The sequence below is a fragment of the Dipodomys merriami genome, unplaced genomic scaffold, assembly GCF_024711535.1.
Source record: "Dipodomys merriami isolate MVZ:Mamm:240054 unplaced genomic scaffold, mDipMer1.0.p SCAF_41, whole genome shotgun sequence".
NCBI classification, from domain to species: domain Eukaryota; kingdom Metazoa; phylum Chordata; class Mammalia; order Rodentia; family Heteromyidae; genus Dipodomys; species Dipodomys merriami.
Window position 1 is genome coordinate 9231731 of NW_027205715.1, and position 27869 is coordinate 9259599.

A 27869-nucleotide genomic window follows, 5' to 3' on the forward strand; every position below is an offset into this window, starting at 1 on the left:
GGATGTTCTTTGAATACCCCCCTCTCTCTTTCTCTCTCTCTCTCTCTTCCCCCCCCCCCCCCAGTGCTGGGGATTAAATCCCAAGGCCTTACTCATAAGACAAGTACTATACCTAGCCCACAAATGCTTGCCCTAATAAAGGAAAGATATTCAAAATATCTGTTCACTTAATTTGGAGGCAGGCACATACCATAGAATTTCAAAGAATTTCATTTAAGAGATCAAATACTCGACTATGTTATATCGATCAGAGACACCAAAATCTCATCACAGAGAAAACAGACTCAGGATGGGAACACAGCACAATGGCAGAAGGCCTGCCTACCATGTTCAAGACTTCGGGCAGTACCACAAAGAAAGAGAAAGGAGACTTTCCCGCCATTGCAAAGTAAAGGAATAATGAAACGTGTGTTGGAACTGAAACTCCAGGAATCTTCACAACTCCATATCATTCCTGGGGAACGCATTTTCCTTCCAGAAAGATGACAGCCTGGTCCACTCTTTTGAGAAGGATTACTTAGAACCAGCACCTGTGTCCCCACAGGAAGTAAAGATGGTCCTAGCTGGTAAGCAAACACTAGGAAAGGACACGTGTTGTTATTGCAGACTTAAACAAGGTCTTCTGCCAAATCAAATCAGGGCAATACTCTGAAAACACCTGGAAAAATGGGCTTCAAAAAACATCAGATGCCAGCATCAGAATGAGTGCCAACAACATCGTATTCTGGGACTTTCCCTCTTACCATCTCACCTGTTCCATATATAAGTGCCCTCACTGCAGTGTCAAAGTAATGCTTTTGAGGTGCTTAGATTAATCCATTTGTGATGTTTATAGCAAAGTACATGAGGCTGAGAACTTTGTTGTGTTGATAGCTTTAGTATGGTCTTGTTTGTGATCATTCGGGTAAATGCCCAAAAAGGGATTGCTAGGTCATAAGAGAGCTCTATGTGGGGTCTTTTGAGGAAACTCCATACCACTTTCCAAAGTGGTTGAAGAAGTTTACACTCCCACCAACAATGCAGTAAGGCTCCCTTCTGTCCACATCCCCTCCAGCATCTGTTGTTGTTAGAGTTCTTGATCATCAAGATACTCTTGATAATCACCCCATTATAACTGGGGTGAGGAGGTATCTCAATGTTGTTTTGATTTGCATTTCTTTTATGGCTAGAGAGCTTGAGCATTTCTTCATGTGTCTATTGGCCATCCTTCTTTCCTCTTCAGAGAAGTTTTAGCCCACTTATTTATTGGGCAGTTGTTTCTTTGAGGATTTGTTGTTGGGGGATTTAATTTTTTAAGTTCCAGGTATATTTTAGAGATGAGACCCTTGTCTGTTTTATGGCTAGTGAAGATCTTCTCCCAATCTGTGGGCTTCCTATTGATCTTGCTAGCTATGTCCTTTGCCATGCAGAAGCTCTGCAACTTCATGCATTCCCATTTGTCCAACCTTTCTTTAAATTTGTTTTGTTTCTGGGTCTCTATAAGAAAATTTCAGCCTGTGCCAAGGAGACCTAGGGTTTCTCCTATTCCTTCCTGTAATGTTTTCAGGGTATCGGCTTTGACTCTGAGGTCTTTCATCCATTCGGAGTTGATTCTGGTGCAGAGTGATATCAACATCATGAAAATGGCAATACTTCCCAAGGCTATCTACACATTCAATGCAACACCTATCAATATTCCAACCTCATTCTTCACGGAAATAGAAGAGGCAATCCAAAAATTCATATGGAACAATAAAAGACCCTGAATAACAAAACACTCCTTAACAGAAAGAACAGTGTTGGAGGGATATCAATACCAAATTTCAAACTGTACTACAAAACCATAGTAATCAAAACAGCTTGTTACTGACACAAGAACAGACCTCAGGACCAAAGGAATAAAATTGAAAACCCAGAAATGAACCCACAGACCTATAGCCATCTAATCTTCCATAAGGGAGCTAAAAAAATAGAATGGAAGAAAGACAGCCTCTGCAGTAAATGGTGCTGCAAAATTGGTTAATCACTTGTAGAAAACTAAAGTAATTCACTCCATGAGACTACCATTAAACTTTCTGAGGTTTATTCCAACTAATCTCTTCCACTAAGCCCCGTCTCCTAAAGGCTCAACCATTTAACACTGCTACCTTGGGGTCTAAAGTTTCAGCTCATGCACTCTTTGGAAATATATTCAATTCATACCATAGCAATGCTTAATAGTACTTAATAGTTAACACATACTTAACAAGTTTATACTTAACAGGTGTATAACTTCTACCAGGTGTATAAGTGGGTGCAAATTTAGGTTAGAAGTTGAAGGGAAAGATTTCATTCCTATTGGCATGGAACCAGAGCAGGTAGAATAAATGGTAGAACTGGGGAGGACCAATTTATTCTGAAATCTGGGACAGGTGAATAATAGGTTTTTCCATCCCTAGATGGGTAAAATAGAAGAAACATCACAGCTATAATTTTGTGTTTTGTGCTGATAATGTTAAGATGTATTCTAATTATATAAGCATACAGATACGAGCTGCAATAGCTAGTCATTTCCCCTCAGGGCTTAGTGGAAAAAAAACCCAGTGCAAGAGCTTACCCTGCCACCAAAGCCATCATTTATATACAAGAGGAAGACTGATAGCTGATTTGGAAAGATTTCAGAGTTCTTACAGAGATGTTATTCTGTCCCCTTTTGTACTAAAATGAAGAGGACACTATGTATTCCTAAAGCCAGATGAAAGATCATGGAGTAGGGTCTAAACAATCATGACAACTGAGAGACCACAAGAAAGGACACCATACTGAAGCCTTTGCTGACATAAATGACCTGCTCCTTAATTGCCAGAGTAGATTTTACATTGGTATTTTCAAGTAAACAGGTATAGGCCTCTGTCTTTCCACTTGAGTATTCCTCTTTGTTCCCATGGTCTTGTGATGTACTGTCCTATAGGCCTTATTTCCAAAGGAAGAAATGATTCCAACCACAAAATGACACAACAATGATCTTATTAGTCAGGAATGGAGGGTTGCCTTGGGCTCTTCATGCCTCTGACTCCCCTGGCAGAAAAAGGACTTACTGTGTTGATTAGAGAGATTGATAGAGACCACCCAGGGGGATGTGGAACAATACCACACAATAAAGGCAGGAAGAAAATGTCTGGGATACAGAGGTTCCTTTAGGGCATCTCCTCATGCTACCATGATCTCTACTTGGAGACAGTGGAAAACTACGATCCAATCAATGCAGGACTAGAGTAGCCCAGACCCATCAGAAATGAAGGCTAGGTCACAGTACCAAGGAAAAGACCATGGCTGCTTGAAGGTCTTGTTGGAGGCATGGTAGTGACAGATGGTAGGACGTAATTTTAAATCTCCTTCCACCACGTAATTATACCATTTATTATTATGAATGACATGTATCAGGGTTATTTAGAGAAAAGGAATCATTAGGATGGTTATATGTATAAAAATAGATTAATTACAGAAAATTGAATGGTACATCTGTGGAGGTAGGCAGGTTCTAATACTTGTAGACTGAGTAGCAGTATAATACCTGACATGAAACTGGGAATTAAAATGATGCCTATTGGTTGTTAATATGGTTTTAAATATTTTGGATGGCATTATTTTGGCTCATAGTTCTTTTCATAAACATGCAAGGCATTCATAAATCCATGGTGATACTAAAAGATAAATTTTTGTTTGCTTTAGTAGTACTGGAGTTCTGAGTTTACTTTCTAGGCACCCTCAGCCATATTTTCTTTTTGTTTTGGATGAGATCTGTGTTTCTTCCCAGGGCCGGTCTTAGATTTCAGCTCTCATAACTATGTCTTCCATACCTTGAATTATAGGAATGTGTCACCACATCCAACTTGCTTTTGAGATGAGATCTTGCTAACTTTCTGTCATATCTGTCTTGGAAATGCAATCTTAACATTCTCTGTCTCCTAGGAGTAGCTAAGGTGATAGGTATGTACCTCCATGCCTATATTTTTAATAATACCTTTGTAACGTGAATTCTAGCTAGATTGAATTTTGCAGGTTGCAGCCTTAAAAGCTTAAGGATAATGTTTGTTAAAGCATCATCCATGAGGAGTTTTGGAGAAGTATTGCAATACGATTCATCTACAAATCACCTGTAGAACACAGTTGAAAGGTGTCAGCTAGCAACTTCTATGCATCTTTATTTATAGTCATATGACTGTGCATCTGTATCTGCCGAAATACTCAAACACACATAATCCTAAAGGCTTCTGATAAATGTGGAATAATTTATCCAACGTTATGAATTTAATTAAGCCTTTCTCCACATGGTGTGTTGGAAGAGACAGCAGTTTATACAAAGCCCATGATCTACAAAAAAAAAAAAAAAAAAGGAAAATTATCAAGATGATAATAGAATTTTTTCAGAATAGGAACCAGGTCCACAGGGCAACTGGGACATTTTGCTTGTCAGCAAAATAAATTTATTCTGAATTTATGAATTGATAATAAGCCACCTTCTCATCGTGATTAATGGTAATTAACCTTTTAAAGCTCCATCGCTTACCTGGCCATCTCTGGCTGACAGCCCTTAGAGACAGGACAGAATACTGATGGTCAAAAAGACCTTCCTCTGGTCTTCCAAGGTCCTGGAAGGTAGACAACATGATTTTTATGTGGAGATGTTACAAAGCTGATCTAGTTAATCCCAGAGAACTTCAGACAAGAAAATGAAAAAAAAAAAAAAAAAGAACACTTGAACTGTAATGGTGGGATGGTCTCACCAGAGAGGACCTCTGGCCACTAGGTAAATAGGAAAAGTCATACAGTTCCCCTGTGTTAAGCCATGCGACTTCAGCACAGTCTTTCCACTGAGTAAACCCTTCTTCCTTCATCCGTAAAATGGATGTGCAATGACCTCATCAATAAAGGTCCCGTTGGCTGCCATAGGACAAATGCAAACAGGGAACATCACATTAAAATTGTCATCTAACAAATGGACCCTTGTCCTGAATCTGAAGATGCAAGGGATGTTCCACATCCTTATCTGTTCCATGCCTTACTCCCTATGGCATTCACAATATGAACAGCAAGGAAGATTGGCAAGTAGGTTGTCCTATGTTCATCTAGGGATACCTTAAAAGCAGCACTTGTGGGAGGGAAGGAAGGGAAAAAGGGAAGGATAGGACAAAATAAAGGAGGATTTGGCAAAGCAAAAACAACAATAAAAGAAACACGTTTTAGTTCAAGGCAGGTGCAATGATGGATTTGGCTTATTGCAAAGGGAACTCCCCCGGAGAACTAGATTCAGAGTTATTCTCAGTCAGGATCAGTGGATCAAGTCTAACTCTGGCAATAAGGCATATGTTGGTTGTCTCTCAACATGTCATCACCTTGAATGAGGTGGCTTTCTGTTTCCCCCCAAATAAATCCATGATGGAGTTCAGAGCAGATGGTCATTTTCAAGTGATATAGGAGGCAGACATTACGTCTGGGACAGACATTTATTAAATATTTACTACATCTCAGCCAAGGCTGCTACCTGCTTTCTCACATTTCTCACTCAACACAGCATGGTCACGTGAAGATTTCTATGCACTTCTTTACAGATGAACCTAAGTTATACAATCAGTATCCAAATCAATAGCCAAGAAATAAAATGAATGGGTGAATCAATAAAAGTGGCATGATGGGGATGCAATGGAATACTGTTCAGCCACAAAAGGATGAAATCCCATCTCTTATGGTAACAGGTATGGAACTCAAAGAGAGTGCACTAAGTGGAATAAGCTAATACAAGAAGGCAAATATCACATGATCTTCCTCAGATGTAGAGTCTACAAGAGTTGCTCTCGTGGAAACTGAAAGAAGAATGATGAATGATAGTCACCAGAAACCAAGAAGAGTAGGAGGGAGAGAGGTTGACAAAAGGTTGGCCAACAAGCACTAGAGAGCGGGAACCAGCACCAGTTTACTTTTTCACAGTAGAATGATTTCAGACAATGACGATATACTATAAAGTTCCAAAAAGATAAAGCTAGAAGAAAGGATTTTGATCGTATCAGTATGAATAAATGATACATGTTTCAGGCAACACATATGTTTACCTTGATTTGAGTTTTACACAATGGAAAATGAAAACTTTATGTAAATTTTAACAATTAATTAAACATTAATTTTTCCAGAGTAATCTAAGTCACTAGCTTTAGAGCTAGTGAATCCATGGATTCCTAGAAAGTAGAGGGAGAGAGAGAGAGAGAGAGAGAGAGAGAGAGAGAGAGAGAGAGAGAGAGAGAGAGAGAAAGAGAAATCACCTCAACTTTGAGTTTTGCTTCACTTGGTGATCATTTCTGTTTTCCTCGAATTTCAAATTCTGTTTCTTCACAGGAATCATTCCAGAAGTGGACCCCACAATTCCCCCAGACAAATAGAAGTAATTGCTGGTGCATGTTTGTTCTCGGAGTACATGTCTAGCTCTGTGATCTTGCAAGAGCTACTTATTCTCCCTCTGTTTCCCATCTGTCCATCATCAGCAATTTAGGAATTAGAATGGCATTTATTACATCAAGTCTCCAAGACTAAAGACACAGAAGTATCACAATTGTAGGCCTACACTAAGCTGTGTTGGCTATTAATATTTGTATGTCTCACTAAAAAAATAAGTGTCAGTGTAACATCATTTTGCTCAACTGTCCTGTGTTCATTTGCTTACTGATATCCTCACTTATTACCTCATAGCAGAAATGGTATGATGGTCACGAATATACTTAAATGTTTGCACAGTGCCTCATAGCACTGAGACCTTGGTACTTAATTATCAGCTACTAAATTAACTTCCATTTCAACACAAAATGACCCTGTTTTCTTTGTTATAAACCATAAACGTCTTGCAAAATCATTCCTACCTCTCTGTACATTCTCCTAGCCCAAATTGCCATCATTTCTCCCTTCTGATCTGGGAATCAAAGTCTAGCTGACATTCCCTACTGAACTAGCTGAAACTTCTCTTTGCACGTTTGTGAAATGAGAACAGATAGAATGCCTTCTTCACAGGGCTGTGAATAGAATCAAATGAGATATGCAAATACAGTAATTAGTCCAGGGCATGGCATTGAGCTAAGTCTTCAGGAAATGCCAGTTTTAATAACAGTGATAGCCACCACCAATCTTCTTATCATCAAATTTCCTCCTTGCAGCTTGTATAAAAACGTTACCAGATGACTGGAATGGAGTGTGTGTCCACTAGTTCATCTTCTACGACTGTGACCAAACACGTGAGAAAATCCCCTTACGAGGACGAAGGATTCCTGTCGATTCAGGGCGATCCCATCACGTTGGGCCTCTGCGGAGAGCTGAGCACCAAGGTGAAGGAAGGCAGCTCTCTTTGCGGCTGCCAGGTAGAGGCAGGCAAGCAGAGAGGGGCAAAGCCCCGCCTCCAAACCTACTACGGATCTGTCATTGGATCAGTGGATTCATGACGTCATGACAAAGCACCTATCAGGGGCTCCTGGCTGGCTTCGCCCCCAGAGGAGTGGGATGCAGATGGAGACAGCGGACTCCCCGGCCCCACACCCGCTCTGGGGACTCTTAAACGGCCGGGAAAATGATCTGGAGAAAGCTGTTTTAATGAGACATCCCGTTAGCCGCGACTGCTCCCAGGTCAGGCCGCCTGTGTCAGAGCAAGCGCACTAATGGGCGAGGTGGTATGCGTCTGCATCACTCTGGATGTGGGGCTTTTAATGAAGCCAGCAGCAAGCAATCGGGACTGGTACAGTGTGTGTGTGTGTGTGTGTGTGTGTGTGTGTGTGTGTGTGTGTGTGTGTGTGTGTCTTCAATAACAAGGAGTTTCATGCAAAAAGAAGAAAGAGAGAGAACATTAGAGCAAAACGACGGGACAGGAAGGCTTGGCATGCCCGCTTCTCACATCTGTTGGAGAAAAGCTGACCATGGTCTTGCCCACACGAAGATGCCCAGCACTCAGGGCATGATACTGAAGCAAAGCACGCTGCTGCTCCAGGGGGCATTCCAGCCTCCAGAGCATGAACAAAGTCTCGTGTCAGCCGTCTGACTTCTTAATGATGAATAATTCATGCACATCAAAGCGGCCCTCACCAAGTATTTTTTCCTGCAGCCTCAAAGACAAATGAATCTGCAGCCAAGAAAGAAAAAAAGCCAGAAGTGAAATCTGTGTTTTGTTGTTTTAAATCACATCATTTCCTCTATCTCTCCTTCCTCTCTACTCTGCAATATCCTTACTCTAGTCTGAATTGGAAACAGTCACAATATTATTTTACAAAAATATAAAACAAAGATCCTTCAATGTGTTTCTTCTCCCTAGATAATGGTCAACTCCTATTCAGCCTTCAAAGCCCAGCTCAAAATCCACCAGGGATTTTTTTTTCCAAACCAGGTTTTGAAGTCAATCCTGCCCTGAACATTAAACATGCTACTTTTACTATGATTATTATTAAAATCTTATTTCTTTCAGTCTTCACCTTAGAAGTTCAGAATAAACAACACCCAATAGAAAGCCTGAGATGGAGCAGGCACACAGTAAATGTTTATAGACTAGAGGTGACTTAAATTCTTAAAATTATTTAAAAAAACATACTTGACATGAAGCATTGGAATACTGATACATATTAAATCCCTGAAAATGAAAAAAAATAGATGAAAAGAGCATTTCTCATACCTCACAAATATCATCAACTAATATTCTTATCGTTTGGTATTTACTGAGAACTCAATTCAAAGGCTTAGAAATGCAAGGAGTTGAAGATCTGTTTGGAGAGCATATCAGCTCTCTTTAGAAGGGCGAGTCTTGAGAATGCTTTGTCAGAGCTGAGATAAAATTAAAATGGCAGCTTCACAATACTGGTTATTTTTATAGTCTGTCTTAAAACATAAACTCCTTAACTGGCCCCCTCTTCTTTTTGATCATCATAAATGACAATTTATTACAGATGTAGACACATCAAAATGCAGATGTTACTCACTTTGTATATTTCTCAACTGGCTGCAACTTCAATAAAATACCATTTCAATGTCACAGGGAGACCATACTTCTTTTGTGGAATGAATGCTTGCAATCAAGCAAAAAAAAGGCATTGAAAAGCTAGACTTTTTAGTCATTCACTGATTATATTGTATCATTCTCTGGGCCGGGTTTTGAGCCCAGTACAAAAGGAAGATTTAGATGGTGAAGTATAGGTCTCACACTCACAAAGCTAACATTCAGCAAAGGAGAGAGATATGTGAGGAGATAAATATTAAAATATTTTTTGTGCCTTGAAGAGAAACAGAGTTATAATTTGATAAAAAGCTGTGGCCAGGGGCTGAGAGGTTGGCACGGTGGTAGAGTGCTTGCCTCACATGCATGAGGCCCTGGGTTCGATACCTCAGCTCCACATAAGCAAAACAAAAAAACAAAAAAACAAAAATAGGAAGTGGCACTGTGGCTCAAGTGGTAGAGTGTTAGCCTTGAGCTGAAGAGCTGAAGGACAGTGCCCAGGCCCAGAGCTCAAGCCCCATGACCGACAAAAAAAAAAAAAAAAAAAAAAAGTGTGGTGACAATTCTCTACAGAAAGTCAGAAATGGCTTCAGGGAGAATATGATTTTGATTTTGACTTTTTAAATTATTATTATGTGTGTGTGAGAGACAGAGACAGAAACAGAGAAAGAGAGAGAGAGACAGAGAGAAAGAGAGAGAGAGAGATAGTATGTTATGAGGCTTGAACTAAGGGCCTGAGCACTGTCCCTGAACCTCTTTGTGCTCAAGCCTAGAGCTCTACTACTTGAGCCACAGCACCACTTTTGGTTTTGGAGTTGTTAATTGGAGATAAGAGTTTCTCTGGACTTTCCTGCTGGGGCTGGCTTCAAACCACTATCATCAGATCTCAATCTCCTGAGTAGCTAGGATTACAGGTGTAAATCACCAGCTCCCAGCTATTTTTATTCTCTTTTTTTTTTTTGGGTCCGGTCGTGGGGTCTGTACTCTGGGCCTGGGCGCTGTCCCTCAGCTCTTCAGTTCAAGGCTAGCGCTCTACCACTTGAGCCACAGCACCACTTCTAGCTTTTTTCTTTTTGCTTATGTGGTGCTGAGGAATCGAACCCAGAGCCTCAGGCATGCAAGGCAAGCGCTCTACCACTGAGCCACCTTCCCAGCCCCTCCCAGCTATTTTTAAAATTATTATCTTTAAATAGTTGTACAAAGGAGTTGCCATTTAACAAAGTCATTTATGAAGACAATATATCTTGATTAATATCAATCCTTTCAGCATTCTCTTGATTTTTAATCTGATTCTCAAGGATTGAGAGATTATGTTCCAAGGGACTATAGAAAACTGGCATTCATCCAGAATCAGCACCTCCAAAAGCCTGAAGTACAAAGTTCCAGATGCCAAGCTTGAGTTCAAACTTTAATATCAGTACTTCCAAAAGAAAAATAAAAATAAAAAAGGAGGAAAAGAGATGTGATAAAACAGTCAACAGTGAGACTAACAATGAACTTGGAGGTAGAGAGAGGGGCCTCTTTACCCACTCAGTAGGCAAGTGTAGATTCCCCAAACTCAAAGGACACAGAGGAAAAAGACAGGATGGAGGTGGCTTGCATCTCCGTGTCAGATGACAAAAGCCAAAAGTCCTATTCTGTTCTTACCCTTGTCCTAAACACACAGAGACAGCCTCTGAAACTTGGAGCAATTTGTTCAAGAACACACAGACCTGAACAGAGCCCATTAGCTTCATGTAAACGAGGCGGGGCTGGGGGGGGGATGTAATGCACTTGCAGATTTCAAACTAAAATATTAATACAGAAGATATGTTGATTTGGAATAATGAGTCCGAGAAATGTTTGAGGACCTATGAGAGGAGCCTCTTCACCCAAATTTAGGGCTAAGAACGTGAGCCAAAAGAACACAAACCTCCACCCCTTAAATTAGCGGAAATGTGTGCTATGGCATAAGCAGAACCCAGTAATTCACACGCATCAGAGAACGCATTAGTGCTTCGACAGTCTAAAAGGACCTGTTTTTATATCATTTGACTTTTCTTCTCTCTCCCTGTAATTACTTCATTTCAGCAAAAATCACATTGTATTCTGATTTAACAACTGGAACTGTCACTTCTACACCGGTATTTTGCAAGCACCTGGTTTATGTTCCACCAACAGTCTGTGCTAGAAAGAGAGAACAATGAACCCTCAGATCACTTACAGACTCCATGAAACCAGCAGGAAGTGCTTGGGTGATCAGGTTGGGGACTTGCGGCAGTGGTGCTGGAATCCTGGCTAATATTCTTTTTGAAAACACAGTAGGAGGTGGAAGAATCACAGAACTAAGACAAAAGGGTACTGGAATTCTTTTTTTAAATTTATTTTTATTTTTTATTTTTATTTTGTCGGTCTTGGGACTTGAACTGAGTGCCTAGGCATTGTCCTTGAGTTGTTGTTTTTTCTTTTTTTGCTCAAGGCTACCACCCACTTGAGCCACATCTCCACTTTTAGTTTTTATCTTTTTGGGGGGAATGGGTGGGTGGTATTTCATTGGGAGATAAGAGTCTCATGAACTTTTCTGCCCAAGCTGGCCGTAAAACATGATGCTTGGGTTCTCAGCCACCTGAGAAGTTAGGATTACAGACATGAACCATCAGTACCCAGCTGGTTGGTATTGGCATCTTTAAATCATAGGAAAAGTGATGTGGAGTGAGGCTTTTTTGTTGTTGTTCTTGGTTATGGGGCTTGAACTCTGGGCCTGGATGCTGTCCCTCAGCTATTCAGCTCAAGGCAAGTGCTCTACCACTTAAGCCACAGCGCCACTTCTGGTTTTCTGGTGGTTCATTGGAGATAAGTTTCACAAACATTCCTGACAGGGCTGGCTTTCAACCACGATCCTCAAATCTGAGTAGTTAGGATTACAGGCATGAGCCATCAGCTCCTGGCTAGGAGTGAGTCTTTCTAACTCTGTCTTGCAATTGTCCTCTGAAAATCCACCCCATCCCAAAAGTTGTACGTTTTGCTTTTTCTTTACCCAGTTGTCTCTAGTTAAGGGACAAAAAATCATCCCCCCAAACAAAAAAACATTCACCATTCCCATACTTCCTGCAGAGAGGAAATTCCAGCCTACATTTTATCACCATGCACTGCTTGTTAACACACACATGTGTAAATAATCAAACATATCTGGGGGCAATCAGTGCTTTCATTGTAAAATGCATATCTACTAGGAGAACTCAGAGCTCCTAGCACAAACAGTGACTTGGAACTTACAGAATTCCTGGAAGGAATCTGTAAGATCATTTCCAGGCCCCCTGGCTCACTAACTAGGAGGCCTGGCAGAGGGGAGATGGCAGGAGGGGGGCTGATGCTGGACATGACCTGTCCACACTTTCAGGACAAGAGATGGGCTTCCCTCCCTAAATTCATATTGTGCTGCTTGGACCTCAATTCCCTTTGCATTTCCTTCCCCCTCACTTCCTCATCAAAGGCCCAATCAATCACCATTGGCAAGGCACTGGTTTTGAGAAGTAGGAAATGAAATTCCCCCCAGTGCAATCACATATTAATTTGCTGGAAATTGTTGATTGGGAGCAGGGAGCTGTTCTTAAAGGGACAGCCACCAAAATTCATGCCAGTATTAAGTAGCCCAGTTGACTTGCAATTCTGAGCAGTACGCAGCACACTGTCCAAAATGAGCCAGAACGTAAATATTTTCCATTCTGTTTCAGAATACATGGTAGCAACTATTCAATTCTGCCCTAGTAGCAAGACAGTAGACAACACAGAAAAAACCTGTATGCTTGTGTACCAATAAAACTTTATTGAAAGAGACTGAATTTCCAATCTTACATACTCTTCACCAGGCATGAAATTAAAAAAAAAATATTTTCAATGCTTTATCTTATGACAAAGCTTCTCAGCTCATGGCTCTCTACAGACAAACAGTGGCCTGTCTCTGTTCTACAGGTGCTGTTGCTGATCCTCTATCTAGTTTATAAACATCTTGTTGCTTCACACTGGCAGGTGTACTGTTTTACTAGCAAATACATATTCAGTGACAACAAAAGTTCTTTCTAGCATGAATATTGTGGTTTGGGCTTTGTTTTTGTTTGTTTGTTTTGGCGGAGCGATAGGTCATGTGGGGCTTGAACCCAGGGCCTGTACACTGTCCCTGAGCTTTATCATTCAAGGCTACCACCTTACAAGTTTGAGCCACAGCTCCATTTACTTTTTTGGGGGGTGGTTAATTGTAGATAAAAGTCAAACCAACTTTCCTGCCTGGGCTGGCCTTGAACTACAATACTCAGATCTCAGCCCCCTGAGTAGCTAAGTTTACAGGGATGCACTACCTACAACTGGCTCTTGTGGAATGTGTGTGTGTGTGTGTGTGTGTGTGTGTGTGTGTGTGTGTGTGTGTGTGTGTTTTAATTTCTGCAGTATTCTGTGGATTAATCTCTAGCAATTTCCTTGGAGAAAGAGCTCCAAGATATTTCAAAACATAAAGTAACCATTCTAATCTCCAAAAGAAGCCTACAATGTCTTGGTCTTCAGATCACTGAGAGGCAGCTCACCAGGAATCTCCTATCATCAGCTGTTGATAAAGAATTCACTGGAGAAATGAAGCTATGCCTGCCTATACGCTCTTTAACATCCTTCCAAGTCTCCTCACTGTGGGTGGCATGATTTGGAGCTGAATTTCAATTCTTTTAAAAATAATTTATTCAGTCCTTCCTTCACCCATTCCTTCAACAAACATCCCTTGAGTGCATACAAGTTTGCCCTCAAGGCTCTATGTGTTCTGACAATGACCAGCATCACAGCACATATTACATCAACCTTGCAAACACATTCATTCATGCATCTCCTCAACTCCCAGACACGAACAATCTAGAAGCCAGTCACAGTGGTAACTCCTGAGAATCAGGAGAAGACCAGGCAGTTAGAATTCCTGTTCTCCTCCACCATTCAACCTGCAGAGGCTACCATTACAAAACAATCACATGACAGACTCGCACCTGTGACACGGACTAAGCAAGGAAAGGAGAAAGTCCAAGGCTCTGTGAGACAGACCATTCTCTCTGGGCACACTGAACAAGGTGAAAGTTCCAACACTCACTGTACTCGCCAAGCTAACCTCTTGGATAGAATAATCTACTCCTCAATTTCTGCGTGATGGTAACCATCCTCATTCCTGAACTCCTTCTCTGTAAAGTAGCCTCTAACTCACCTGTTCAAGCTAAGCCAGAGCATAGCCTGCTGCTTTGTTCTGCTAGCTTGCTGCCTTACTATGATCACACTCTTTGGATCTTCATCAGTTATTATTTATTTATTTGGATACGAAAGCTTGAATTAAGGGCCTCATGCTCTCTCTTGGCTTTTATTGCTCAAGGCTGGTACTCTACCACTTCTGGCTTTTTACTGATTAATTGGAGATAAGACTCTCACAGAGTTTTCTTCCCTGGCAAGTTTTGAACCTTAATCCTTAGTTCTCAGACTCCTGAATAGCTAGAATTACAGGCATGAACCACCAGCTCCTGGCTTCCATCCTTTATTGAAAGGAAACATCCTATACCATCTTGTCAGCCACTCAGCACCAGAGCAGTCTCAGTGCTGACTCAATGCATAAACAGACCGAGAAAAAGCTTCTTGAACCACGTGATGACTGCAGGTCAAGTTCAGGATACATGGAAAGCCGCTGCAGGTAAGTTTTGTGTTATGTCTTGAGCTCAGGGCTCTGGCACTGTCTCTGAACTTTGGTGCTCATGGCTAGTGTTTTATCACTTGAACTACAGCTCCACTTCTGGCTTTTTGGTGTTTAAGTGGAAGTAAGAGTATCACAGACTTTCCTGCCCAAGCTGGCTTGGAAATTCCCATGATCTTCCTATCTCAGCCTCCTGAGTAGCTAGGATTACAGGCATGAGCCACTGGTTCTTGGCTTTCTCCTTTATTCTTACAAACCCACCATCAGGAAGGAAGATCAAATGGCTGTGCTGGAGTTTTTGTTATTTTAAGAGCCTGTTATCCTACCACCCTTTTCTGTTTAGTCTAAGATAAATCCCTTCTTCTGTCAGGAATACAGCCACAATTTGCATTGTTCAACCAAGCCAGGCTGAAGCATTACTCCCCGTCAAGAGATGACACCATTTAACCCCAATTAACTCACATCTGAAGTTCAAGACCTCTGGTTGACTAACGTGAATCGATCTTCTACTTTATCAATTATGTAAATTCAAACCAATGACGTTCCTTGACATTTTCTGGAATTGGTATTAAGATCCTGCCAAGTATAGCACTGTTGAGAGCCAGACTGCGATCCTAGAAGAAAATATCACAGGTTGTTGATCGTATGATTTTTGACTTTTTACTTTATTTTGTTAAGGTTGAATAAAACTTGCACGTTGATTTTCCAAGAGAATGAAGAAAAAAACAGGTCTTTTTTATTTATGGAAATTAATGAAAACCATTTAAGAAAATATAAACAAGCAGCTAATTATTGATTTGGACTTTTTTCTTACACTGGCTCTTCCTTTCTTCCATTGGTAGACCCAGCATCAAAAGCATAGGCACCTGGGCATGGTGAATCATATCTATTTTCCTAACTACTTGGGAGGCTGAGATCAGAAGGATCAAAATTAGAGGACAAACCTAGACAAAAAGTTTGTGAGGCCCTCATCTCAACCAGTAGCTAGACATGTTGGCATCAGTCTGTCATCTTAGCTACTGCGGGAATTGCGAAGAAAGGGAGAGTAAAAAGCAAATCTCTATTTTAAAAATATACAGAGCAAGAAGAGCTGGAGGTGTGGCTCAAGTGGTAGTGTCTACCCAACAAGTATAAGGCCATAAAGTCAAATCCCAGTACCATCAACACATTTAAAACAATGAAGGTTAAGAGAGCAGACAGCAAAGTTAGGCAGATAACTTCACATGTGGACAGAGTTGGGCCCAAACAAATATTTGATTTGCTTCTGTATAAGCATAGAAAGTTTACCTCACCTCTAAAGTTGTAATTGTACTTATCTGTAAAGTGGGACTATGTGCCACTACAGTAAAGGCCTTTGAGAATATTCTATATGAAGACTTCAGTGCCAAGAATAGATTATATGCAGCGTAAATATTAGTGAATGCAGATGTTACTTTTACAATTGGAATATTTTAATAGTTCACAATTCCAGGGTACTCTCTTTTGAATTTTGTTTTCTTCATTTCTTCATCCACTTATTCAAATGAATATCCACTGAGCCTCTCCCAGATACTGAAAACCATATCCCATCCTGAGGAATAGAAATCATAAGCTGTCCCTATAACATTCAGCCCCTCCCTTACCTCTCCCAGCTGAACAGGCCATTTTCCAATGCAAACATTAAGGCCACCTCAAGCTTTCTCTCATATCTTCCCTAAAAGTTCTTTCTGTGTTTGGCACATTGTAGTCACTCAGTAAATGCCAACAGAATGAGTAAATGTCGTTGAGTGAATTGATGGATGACTGTAACAAATGTCTTTTCCTTTACGACATGCAGGTTTGAGTCTGACAATGCGAGTCTTTTCTGATGTTTTCTAGAGACAGTGCCCGTGTTTGCATGCATGCACTTTGCTTCGTTCATTCTTAAGTTAAAGAAAATACCCTATGGAGATTTTAGCTTGTTTAGATCCAAAATTTGAGAACTCAACTGTTATATGCCGTTGTCATGACAACAATGTTATTGAGACAATTAGATACTAACTTGAGTGGTCAAGTGGACCCTTTGTTTCTGCAGAGGGTTCTGGAGGGGAAGGGAGAGTCATGTCCAATTCCTAGTCTTACAGTCACAGTCACAGTCACCTCCCTTAGAAGCCAATTCCAAATCCATTGTTTCTTCTTTTGTATTAGTTACTGTGCCACAAGTGGCTGGCTGCAGTCATAGAAATGGATTGTCATACTGTGAGAGGCTTCAAATCCAACATCAACATGCCAGCAGGGTTAATTTCTTCTCAGGGCTATGAGGGGAAGTTCTCATGGCATGATCCAGTGTGTGTGTGTGTGTGTGTGTGTGTGTGTGTGTGTGTGTGTGTGTGTATGTGTGTGTGTGTGTGTGTGTGTGTGTGTGTGTGTGTCTGTGTGTCTGTGTGTCTGTGTGTCTGTGGTTTGGTAAAGGGAGGGCTTGAATTCAGACCTCAGTGCTGGCTAGCACTCTACCACTGGAACCACACCCTGGCCCTCATGTTTTGAGTTTTCATTTTGAGATCTGGTCAGGCTAACTTTGCTGGGTTGGCCTTGTACTTACAAGCCTCCTTCCTTCTCTTCCTGAGTAGCTGAGATTACAGCCCTGTACCCCCATGCTTGGATTCTCCCTCTACCTTCACATCATCATTCTTCAATAAGTGGCTATATCAGAATGCCTCCTTTCTTCTCTTCCTATAAGGATACCAGTCACATTGGATGAAGGCCTATACTAATGACTTCATTATTACCTATATACCTCTGAATAGAGCTGATCTCCAAATAATGTCATGCTCAAGATATTGATTTGGGGAGAGAGACAATTCTGCCTATGGTACTTTCTCACTGGTAGGCCAAACTGGAAATTACTAGCTTGCTACATTTGAATACAGAACATTATTAAGATGCTATCAGCAGGAAAAATGAGATGGTGAATTAAGACTATTTGACTCAGGTTGTGTGGCATGATGTCATGCTAATACCTTTCTTTGAAAATAGTCCAATCATATCCTGATGTTACATACTTTTCTGAGGAGACAGTATCCCACACAATTGGTTGCTATAATATTAGGGTTCAACTCCATTAGAGTAAGGATGAAGTCTTCCAGATTCCCCTAGCATTAACTTAAAATTTGTTTTATGCAGTCCTGGCAGGCCTTAGTAATAAAAGAGATCTATGCTGTACCTACCTCTGGACAGTCAAGCTACATGGCCACCAAAGCTGTCATATCTTTTCTTGCCTTCTGAAAATGAAATGTTAATTTCTCCTGTAAGACCCTCTCCAGATTTAGTTTGTAGGCTAATAACAGTTCACTTAAGAACAAGAGAAATGTCATTTCTGCTTTGATGTGTGATCACACTCAAAAAAGAACTATCTTTAAATTTCCTTCAAAGGGGTGGTGTTTAGGAATCCACTTTTGGTGTGGGATATAAAGGGATTTGTCAAACCCTGGTGTGATTTCAGTGCTGCAGAGAAATAAGGCTGCCTTTCTAAGTCATCTGGAATTTGAGCTTACCAGGTTGGTGCTCATCCTCCAGAGCCTCAGCTTCCAGTGCTGCTTCTGGATTCCAGGGCATTCTTAGATTTCCTTTATGCTGATTAATTACTATATTTGTTTGTCCCCTGTGGCCCTGGTTTGAAAAGTGATGAATCCAATGGGAGACTTTTTGCCCACATCATCAATCACAGCCTTGGCTGGGTCTTGACAACAGAAAGGCCACAGATTATTGAGCTGCCTCAGTTTGTGATTGGTACTTTCCTTTCAAAATTTATGAAAAACAAGTGACTGGGTGGGATTTCCTAATGAAAGCTCTTTCATGGGGGCTGAGTTTTACCCTGATTCACAGAGTTGCAGCTTTGATCATGAGGTTTACGCTAAAGGAACTTCAATCCTGATCCAATGTTCTCACAAGGTTTCTGAGCAGAAAAACTGAATTACAGAAGCATTCTTCAGATCACAGTTAGTGATCTCATAGACATGGCTCGCAAAACAGACAAAGAGCTCAAGCCAATGAAAGTTCCCCCAAATTGGTGATTCCCACAGAGAGAAGAGCAGGCAGTTAGCAGATACATATACAGATTCTATTTCCATGTTCAGGTGTAGAACCAAATACTTCATCCACAAGGACATCACTGGCCTTGTTAGTCATCCACCTGCCACCCAAATTTGCCAGTGCATTTGGCTACAGTTCCACTTTTCTGACTATGATTTCCTGAAAGGAAAGAATATTTAATTTCACGTAAGGTAACAAATATGGCCATAACCTTTTTGTGCCACACAGCTAGACAGGATCTGCCTTTGAAGCACGGAGGATGGTGGGAGACTATTTTTTGTATCCTCAGCGATTTCAATTTAAATTCCATTTTACACAAATATGTGTACATCATCAAAACAAAACTCAAACCTGACATCCTGACTGAAGGAAGAGGTCTTAAATTGTTCAGGAATAGATAAGCCTTGGTTAGAAAAAATGAAAAGGTGGGGGACAGATATGGGGATGCTTGTAATCTCAGTCCTTTGGGAAGCTGAGGCAGAATGATCACAACTTTATGCCAAGCCTGGGCTACACAGTGAGATCCTGCTTAAACACACACACATGCACACAGATGGAGGATAGGTCCTACCTCTGGGTCAGAACCACAATCACAGAGTTCTCCATATTAATTTCTTTATATCTATTAATGTGGAGGCTGCTTCTCCATGTTCTTCTTTGCTCCAGCATTTGCTAAGTGCACAGACCCTCCTGATTTCACACTGAATGGGAATGTTAATTCACAAATCAAAAGTTAAGTGATAGAAAGGGGGTAAATATGATATACTACAAATATGATATACTGTCAATATGACATACTGCTCCTTCCTACAAGGAAGGCATGAATCTTAGACCTGCTTCATTTCACTTTATTGAATTTTCCCATCTTCTTGGCCATACTTGGCATATCGTATCACTCAGAGACTTAGGTGATTCCCCCTTCAATATGTAATCAAATATTTGTTCTCCAACTTCTCAATCTAATCTGAAAATTTAACAAGGCTTCTCTATTCCCTCATAGAATCAAGAATAAACCTTAAGCATGCCTGAAGTTATTCCAGGCCCTTATGAGACAATTAAAATTTCCCTTCCATGGTCCCATCCATAAACCTTGCTCTCTGCACAAGCCCATTTCATCATTGTCTTCCTGTTTATAGGAAAAGTCTTTCTTACTCCAAACCTTTGAATTTTCTGTTACACCTACCACACATGCCCTCCACCTGGGAACTTCCTCCTACACTCACTCAGGCTCTGGCTCCACAGCTCATCCCATAGATAGCTGCAGAGTCTTAGCAGTAACCAGAAGAAGGCTAGACCACCTATGGTCACTGTCGCCCAAGTGAAGTAATTTTATCATCTGCCTCTGAGATTAGGAATAATATTGTCCTTACTCAATGTTCAAGAACAAAATGATCTTAACATGTGTAGGTACCTTTACTTCCTGTTGAATGATTCTCACCTCTAGGAGTTTAGTTTTGTGGAGCCAAAATTAAGATCTCTAGAACAGCCTCCACTTTAGTTCCGCACTGCCTTTCAGAAGAAAAAGAACAAAGTCACTATCGTTCTCATGGACCCAGCCTTCCCATAATTGAAGGTTGTCATTATCATCTTAATCTATCATTTTCACTCTGCTGGGTCTCTTCCCCTCTCTTTTTTCTGGAAGCCTGGACCTTCCAGGAAGCAGGGAAGGGGTTGTGCTTTTTAGTATCAATATCCCTATACAGCACAAAATCATACCTTTGGTCTCTGGGAAAGAAGATGGCTCACCTCATCTCTTCTTTTTATTGAATTTTATTCATCAGACTAAATTCATAATTGCTTTATTGGCTTTATTGGACTATGTGAGGATGAGGTCAATCAAAAGAGCCCACTATTCTTATAGTCTCTGCCATTTAGATAGGACAGCTACATCCAGTGCTTGGGGAGAGTTGAGAACTTGATTTCCCCAAGCCCAGGCATTTCCCATTGTGATTTTTGTAGATTGGTTTCCCTGCTCCATTGTGGTTCTCAATGCTGTAAAAAAAATTAAGGTAAAAATTCACAGGTATTGAAAAACTGGCCTGAAATATTTGAATGCCATATAATTCCAACAGGCCAAACTGTCAGTAATAATAGTTATGTTTTACACATCAATGTAATAATAGTTAATAATGATGCTTTGTATTTATCCACTGCCTTTGTTCTACAGACATTGACAAAGTGAAGTAAATCTAACATTGATATGTTTAAAATATATTGAAACCCCTGAATTAACACCAGTGTGACATCTCCCCCCCAAACCAGAAAGCATAATACAGGGCTCTCTGACAGCAAGGAAAATAATAGTGTCTTTGCCAAGCACGAACATTTGGCCTGTAGGATGACCAGAAAGTCATATGTCATTTGTGAGGCATCAGAATGCCTCCCCTTGGGGTGGGTGTTCGTTTAATTTTAACTCTGAAGAAAAGCAGAGCTGGGAGAAGTATAAAACACACAGGGGGTTCTGGAAGGTTAATGGATACAAGAAAGATGCTGAGAGAAATACAGTGGCTAAATGGACTGAATCTGGAAAACTGCACCATGAGGTATACCAGTGTTGTACTCTTCACTTGTAAGGAAAACTAAGTAAAACAGACATTCTCCTCTAAGCCTTTGTAGGATAGAGAGAAAGTATTTCTAGCCAGGAAGAGGTGTTTCGCACCTGTCATCCTAACTACGCAGGAGGCTGAGATCTGATGATCACAGTTTATAGCCAAACCAGCAGGAAAGTCTATGAGACTATTTTCTCTAATCAGCCTGCAAATGGCCAAAGTGGTGCTATAGCTCAAGTGGTAGAGTGCCAGCCTTGAGCAAAGGCTAAGGGACAACTCCCAATTCCTGAGTCCAAGGCAAAGTAATGATATACACATATGACACATGCACACGCACACACACACATACACACACGAGCACACACACACAAAAAGAAATTATTTCTAGAGGACATAAAGATTTCCTGCATCACTAAGGAGCAAGGGTCAATATAACAATCTAGCATCCTGATGTGAGTTATTAGGTTTAAATTCATATGATCATTCATGATTATCCATGATCATGAATGTAATTTGCAGAGGAGGCAGTCTAAGTAACAAGGCTTGAAGCATAGCAAGTAATGCTAATGGTAAATGTTCAAGCATAACAGTGACCAAATAGCGGTGAAAGAAAGAATTGTAGCCAATTATCAATATATCTTCAGTAAGCCATCTAGTTCTTGAGGCAAGGACATTTCAGTCTATTATTAACAGACTGACTAATCAACCTTCAACTAGGAAGGCAAATATAATTTAGTTTTCTCCCTCAGATTTTTCTTTTGTTCTCTAACTCACTAAAAGCTGTATTCATTGTGTATTTGTTAGTGCATATTCATTGGAGTAAAGTCTATGATTTCTAAATAGTTCTAGTTCTCAAGACATGAGCAGTTTGTCATGGAGACAAACCATCCACATTAATAACTATCATCTAAGGATAAAGATGCCAAATGACCCAGGGCTCTATAGGATCATACAAAGGATAACCCCATGAAGGGAGAAGACAATTAGAAACAAGATCTTAAAGCAGATCGCTCTATAGAGAAAAAATGTCTCAGTCATGATAAGCTAGAGAAAAAGAACTAAGAGCATAGCTAGATAAATATTTATTATGAGTGAAAACCTCATAGGATTATGGAGGCCAAATTTTATACTTGAGCATCTGCAAATTGAGGGCCCAGGGAAGCAGTGAAGTAGTGAAGTTCCTGCCTAAGCTCAAAAGCCTGACAGCCAGTGAGACCAGTAGTACAAGTCAGGCTTGAGTTTGAAGGCTAGGCAACCAGGAGCTCCCAGAAGATGGTGTCCCAGCTTGAGCCAGGAGATCCAATACACTCTTCAAGTTTTGTGTGTGTGTGTGTGTGTGTGTGTGTGTGTGTGTGTGTGTGTGTGTGTGTGTGTGTGTGTGTGTGTGTTGTTCATGCCTTCAACAGATCAGATAATTGCCACCTGCATGAAGGAGGGCAATCTGATCTTTCCACCCACAAATGCAGATGCTAATGTCATCTAGGAAAACCGTCACAAAAAGCAGAAATTTTACCAGCTAATCTAACATTCCTTAGCTCAGCCAAGATCACATATATACATCAACCATACGGCATCATAAATGTGTCTGAACATCCTCACCAAAGACATCTGGAATGAACAGAAGAGAAGGTATTTGGATCCAGATCTCGTCACTGCCAGTGCGTGCTCAGAACAATACTTCATGGGAGATACTGTTGTTTTACTCACCATTTATTCAGCATTTTAATCCTCAGGATGATGTAATACTGGCCAGTTTCTACTCTGTCATGGCCAGCTAACTTCTTACTATGTGATTTCTTTTATGCTGACTCTTTTGTATGTTTTGATAGGTTGATTGTACTATTGGCTCCTGTTACTTACCTCATATACCCATGCTCATTGCTGAAATTTTGTGTCACAGAGCTTGTTGTAGGAAATCTCAGGCCTGGGTATCAATATGTCTCTGTCATCTCTGTCTCTCATAACCTCTTTCCATTTCTTCCTTCCTCTTCCTCTCTTCTCTTTCTCTTTCCTCTCTCTCTCTCTCTTTTTCTCCTATCCAACAGGAGAACAAGTGCAGTTAGCCTATCAAAGAATGAAGAATGAGACAACGTGTAAAGGAGGAACCAGTGGTTCTAAACATGATCATCAAGACTAATCTTGAGTATTATTCACATATTATTCAGCACCAGTGGTTCATGTCTGTAATCCTTGCTAACTGAAGAAAGGCAGCAGGAGATTTTGAGTTTAAACCCCAGTTACACACACACCACACACACACACACACACACACACACACACACACACACACACACACACACACACATCTTGAGCCTGCCAACTCTCCAATACTGAAAGAAGATCAAGAAAGTTGCCTATTCACTGCCCAGCTGACCATTCATGAATAAGCAAATCCAGTCAAAATAGAACTTCCCAGAAAATCCACAAACAAATGAGCAATAATAAATAACCATTGTTTTCAGCCATTGGGTTTTGCTAGCACCACCTAGCTAGTATATATGGACTCCTCCCAGCAAATTATACAGTAGCTCCTCCTATTCATCCTTATTTTACAGAGGAGGGTAGCTGAAGCACTAGGAACATCAAGTCCCTTGAGCTAGATCACATAAAGCCAATATACTAATTCAGTCTCTGTGTAGAGCTAGAACTCTTAGACCCCTTGATACATTGCCCATCCATTAAGATCAAAATCTTGCAGTTGAATTTGAATTAGGCCAAGTTAGTCTCTAAGCAGCCAAAGCCACATGCAAAGCCAAGTCTTCCTGACCCCAAGCCCTTGCTTTTCCTGCTGCACTATCCCCTCCAAAACAAAAAGAAAGCAGTACAAAAGTAAATAAATATCATGCAAAGGCATGGTGGGAGTCAAAGATCCAAGTTTTTGGAGAGCTTTTCCTTGATGATTTGAGCAAGGTGAGGATCAAAGTCTGTACTTTACTTAAAGAAGTTTAAGGGGTAGTATAGGGGAACATTTAAACCAGCCATAACCCAGGCAGACATTTGGTATTTGTGTTTCCTGCCAAGTAACACATCTCTCTTTTGCATGAAAATAAATTCACAATGAATAAACCTCAAAAACTTCAGGGGCCAGGTCAGAAAGGTCTCCTCATGCAGAACATTAAACACCAACCCTGTGGAATCTTGAAAGGTTCATATTTTTCTACATTATAAACTATGTTGGCTAAGTTCACTTCCACCAGGACCCCTACCATGAAGATAATCTCAATCCAACACAAAAGAAAAATATTTACAAGAACTGAGGCCAGCACCAGCAAGTTTCTCTCCCCTGTGCTCTGTAATATACTGACTACCCCGATGATGTGACAGTTTGATGGGCATAGTAGGAAAAAAAATTCTTAGGAGTATAAATATTAATGCTTAGGCAGTGATTTGTGTAAACTGCATAGCAAAAACAAAAGTACAGATAGAAGTTTTTCACATATTTTTTTCCTTGTCCACAGCATATATTATTCAGTCCACATATTTTCCATCTCTATAACTTGGCAATGGGATGAGGAGCCATATTTCTCTTATAGTGACTTCTCATAAAAGGGTTTTTCTTCTTTCTTTTTCTTATAGAGGCAGACGAGGATTGAATCTGCTTTGCAAACCAACAGGAAACCATTAAAATAGGGACTAAAGGTTCTTCAGGGATTCTTACGTATAATCAAGGAGAATTCAATGATTACCCAAAATGGAGACCATCAATATATTTCTAGAAATCTTCTATATATGTCTTATATATATATATATATATATATATATATATATATATATATATATATATTCCCATTCTAATCTATAATGCCATCTCTGAGGGTGGGAGAGATGAGTAGGGGTGGGACAATGGAAGAGGCGACATATGATCAAGATGCCTCATACTCATAATTTGGTATGTTGATATGAAACTCCTTTGATAATATTTTTTTAATTTAATGGAATCTCCAGGGAAGAAAGATCTCTAATTCTCTTCCAGCATCACCTGTGAGTGACAGGTCCACAACTCTCTTCCTCTACTGAAGGTCTACAACATGGCTTTCAATAGTGACGTGGGAAAAATAAGCTCTCTTTTTTGCTAGAGGTGTAAGGTTATCTAAATTCCTATTCCTGTGCCTATCATTTCACATCCTCCTCCAATCCATTGGTTTGTCTTTCAGCAAACCCTCTGCTCCTTTTTCCTACCAGGACCTGTCCTTAAATTGCAATGTTCACCCAACCTGAGAACTCACTCAGGCCCATCGAGAATTGGTAGCTCCCATGATCAGTGAATCTGTGGTTAACTCTCATGAAGCAGGAACTCCTGACCAGGTGGCAGAATAGACCTATCTGGGTTCATCATGTTTTCTCTGGCATTCAGTGTCATGTCTGTAGCCCTATGTTCAGCTCCAAGTCTCCATCTACTTTATGAACAAGAACTTCCAACTTATCTATTACCTGATTGCTGTGTGGAACACAAAAAGGCAAGCATGACCCTTAGATACCATAAGAGAGAGAGAGAGAGGTGGGGAGAGAATAAAGAAATAAAAGATCAAGATAATGCATCCTCTAAAGGGAACAAACATTGTTAGAGCAGGGATTAACTCCACAGTGGAGGGATTCTTTAAGGGGTTAAAATTGCAATTGAGACCCAACTGATGAAGCTAGTTACATGGGCATGGGCAGAAATAGCTTCCAATGAGAAGAAATGGAAGCCTAAATGGCCTAAGATGAGGAGCTTGGTGTGGGTGAGGAAATAAAGCAGGTGGGAGGTGAGGCTGGCCAAGTGGGCAGGGTCAGGCCACATAGGAACCTGTAACTGCAGAAGAAATAAGGTTTTATTGCAAGCAGTGGGAGAGGAATGGGAGGGCTGCAAGCAGAAGAAACCCATGGTGCAGTTCACCTAGAATCTTACTCCTCACTCAGGAGTCGGACTTCCTCCAACCCCTGTTTTACAGAAGAGTTCCCCACGAAGGACTTGCTTCTCTACTTCCTTGCTATAGCCACGACTCTGTCCTCACCACAAAAATTTTGCTTTCTCTAAGTCTCTACTGGATCTTCTTCCCGATGACCCCCGGCTATGCCCCGCTATGTCGTCCTTCTCCAATGTTCTCCAAAAGTCCAGCAATCTTAGATGATTAGCCCAAATAATCCTACCGACATTGGACACTAAACTTGTCTATGAATATCAGCCCCTAAGTCTAGATTCATTTTCATCTTCTTGCTAGCTCCACCACTCAAATCCTGTCTCAGTCTAAGGGCTGAACCTGAGAGAGCTATTCCAGTGTCCCCAGATATAAACAGCTGTGACAGACAAGGCATAGACTCATGGCTGTGACTTGTTCTGGACACTTAGATAACTAGGTATGCTTCTCTTCCTCTCTCTGTCCCTCCCTCCCTCCCTCCTCCCCTTTCTTTTGTCCTTTAGTCCTCTATGCTTATTTCCTCCCTCCCTTTTATCCATTCTTCTCTCTTTTATGTACTTTTTGCTCATTTTTCCTTTCTCCATCCTTCCCACCTCAATAAATAGAAGGAAAAACAAGATATATAGACACATGAATCCTAATAATTATATTCATAATGATTATGATGATAATAAAATAATCATCACTATCATTTATTGAATATTTTAATTCACCTGGCATTGAATCAAGTCCCTTATATATACATATAATCTCATAAATCCATCTAATTCTAATTGATAGTGTTAATGTCTCTATTTTAAATGCAAAGGACTTGAAATCTGTAAAGGCAAAGTCACTTGTCAAGATCGCATAGATAGCCACAGGAAGAAACTGAGTGGCCCAAATAAAGTGATTGTTCTCCATACTTTATTGCTGGCTGTGGCAGTGTTAGTAAGCCTGGCTTCCTTAGTAAAGACTTTATAAAACGTACACATATAGAGACAAAGTATCATAAATGTTTGTCTAAATTAGGTGCAAATTTGTGAAAGGACTATTTGATATGATGTTCTAATATGAATTTTATTCTACTTTCCAGGAGAACCTGTAAAAGGGCTTGACCACTGTGTCTGTTCCAACTCGACACAGCAACGGTGTGTGTGTGTGTGTGTCTGTGTGTGTGTGTGTGTGTGTGTGTGTGTGTGTGTGTGTGTGTGTGAATTCTAAACCATTCTATTCTCTCTCTCTAACTCACAGTCTGAAGTCTTTATGCATGAATAAGGTTGGATGTCCATCAGTTTCTGCTTCTTTCCAGGACACTCTGTCTGCTCAAAACCATCCATTTTTGAGTGCTCAGTGGCTTCTCTGTTTTGCCAACCAGAACCATTCATTACTATCCAATATCCTGTTTCCAGTGGTGATAGTGTTGGTGGTGTATAAATTGTAGTTAAGGAGCCATTCTGATCACTGAGGCTTAAGGGTGTGCATTTTAGATCCATTTCTGAGGGAAGAGTTAATTCTAATTTGAGGTATCTGGCAAAGCCAGATTAGCCATTGGACAAATATAGTCATCATTGTCTTCTTTCTTCCTTTAGTCCTATTAACCATCCCCTGCCACCATGCTCAGTAGTACCTTGGAGTGTGACAATATAATCACTGCATGTCCATTAGTGGGCTGGCTCACAGCATTTACGTTCAGAATAAGAAACCCATCTGGTGAGTTCTTTGTAAGAGAATGT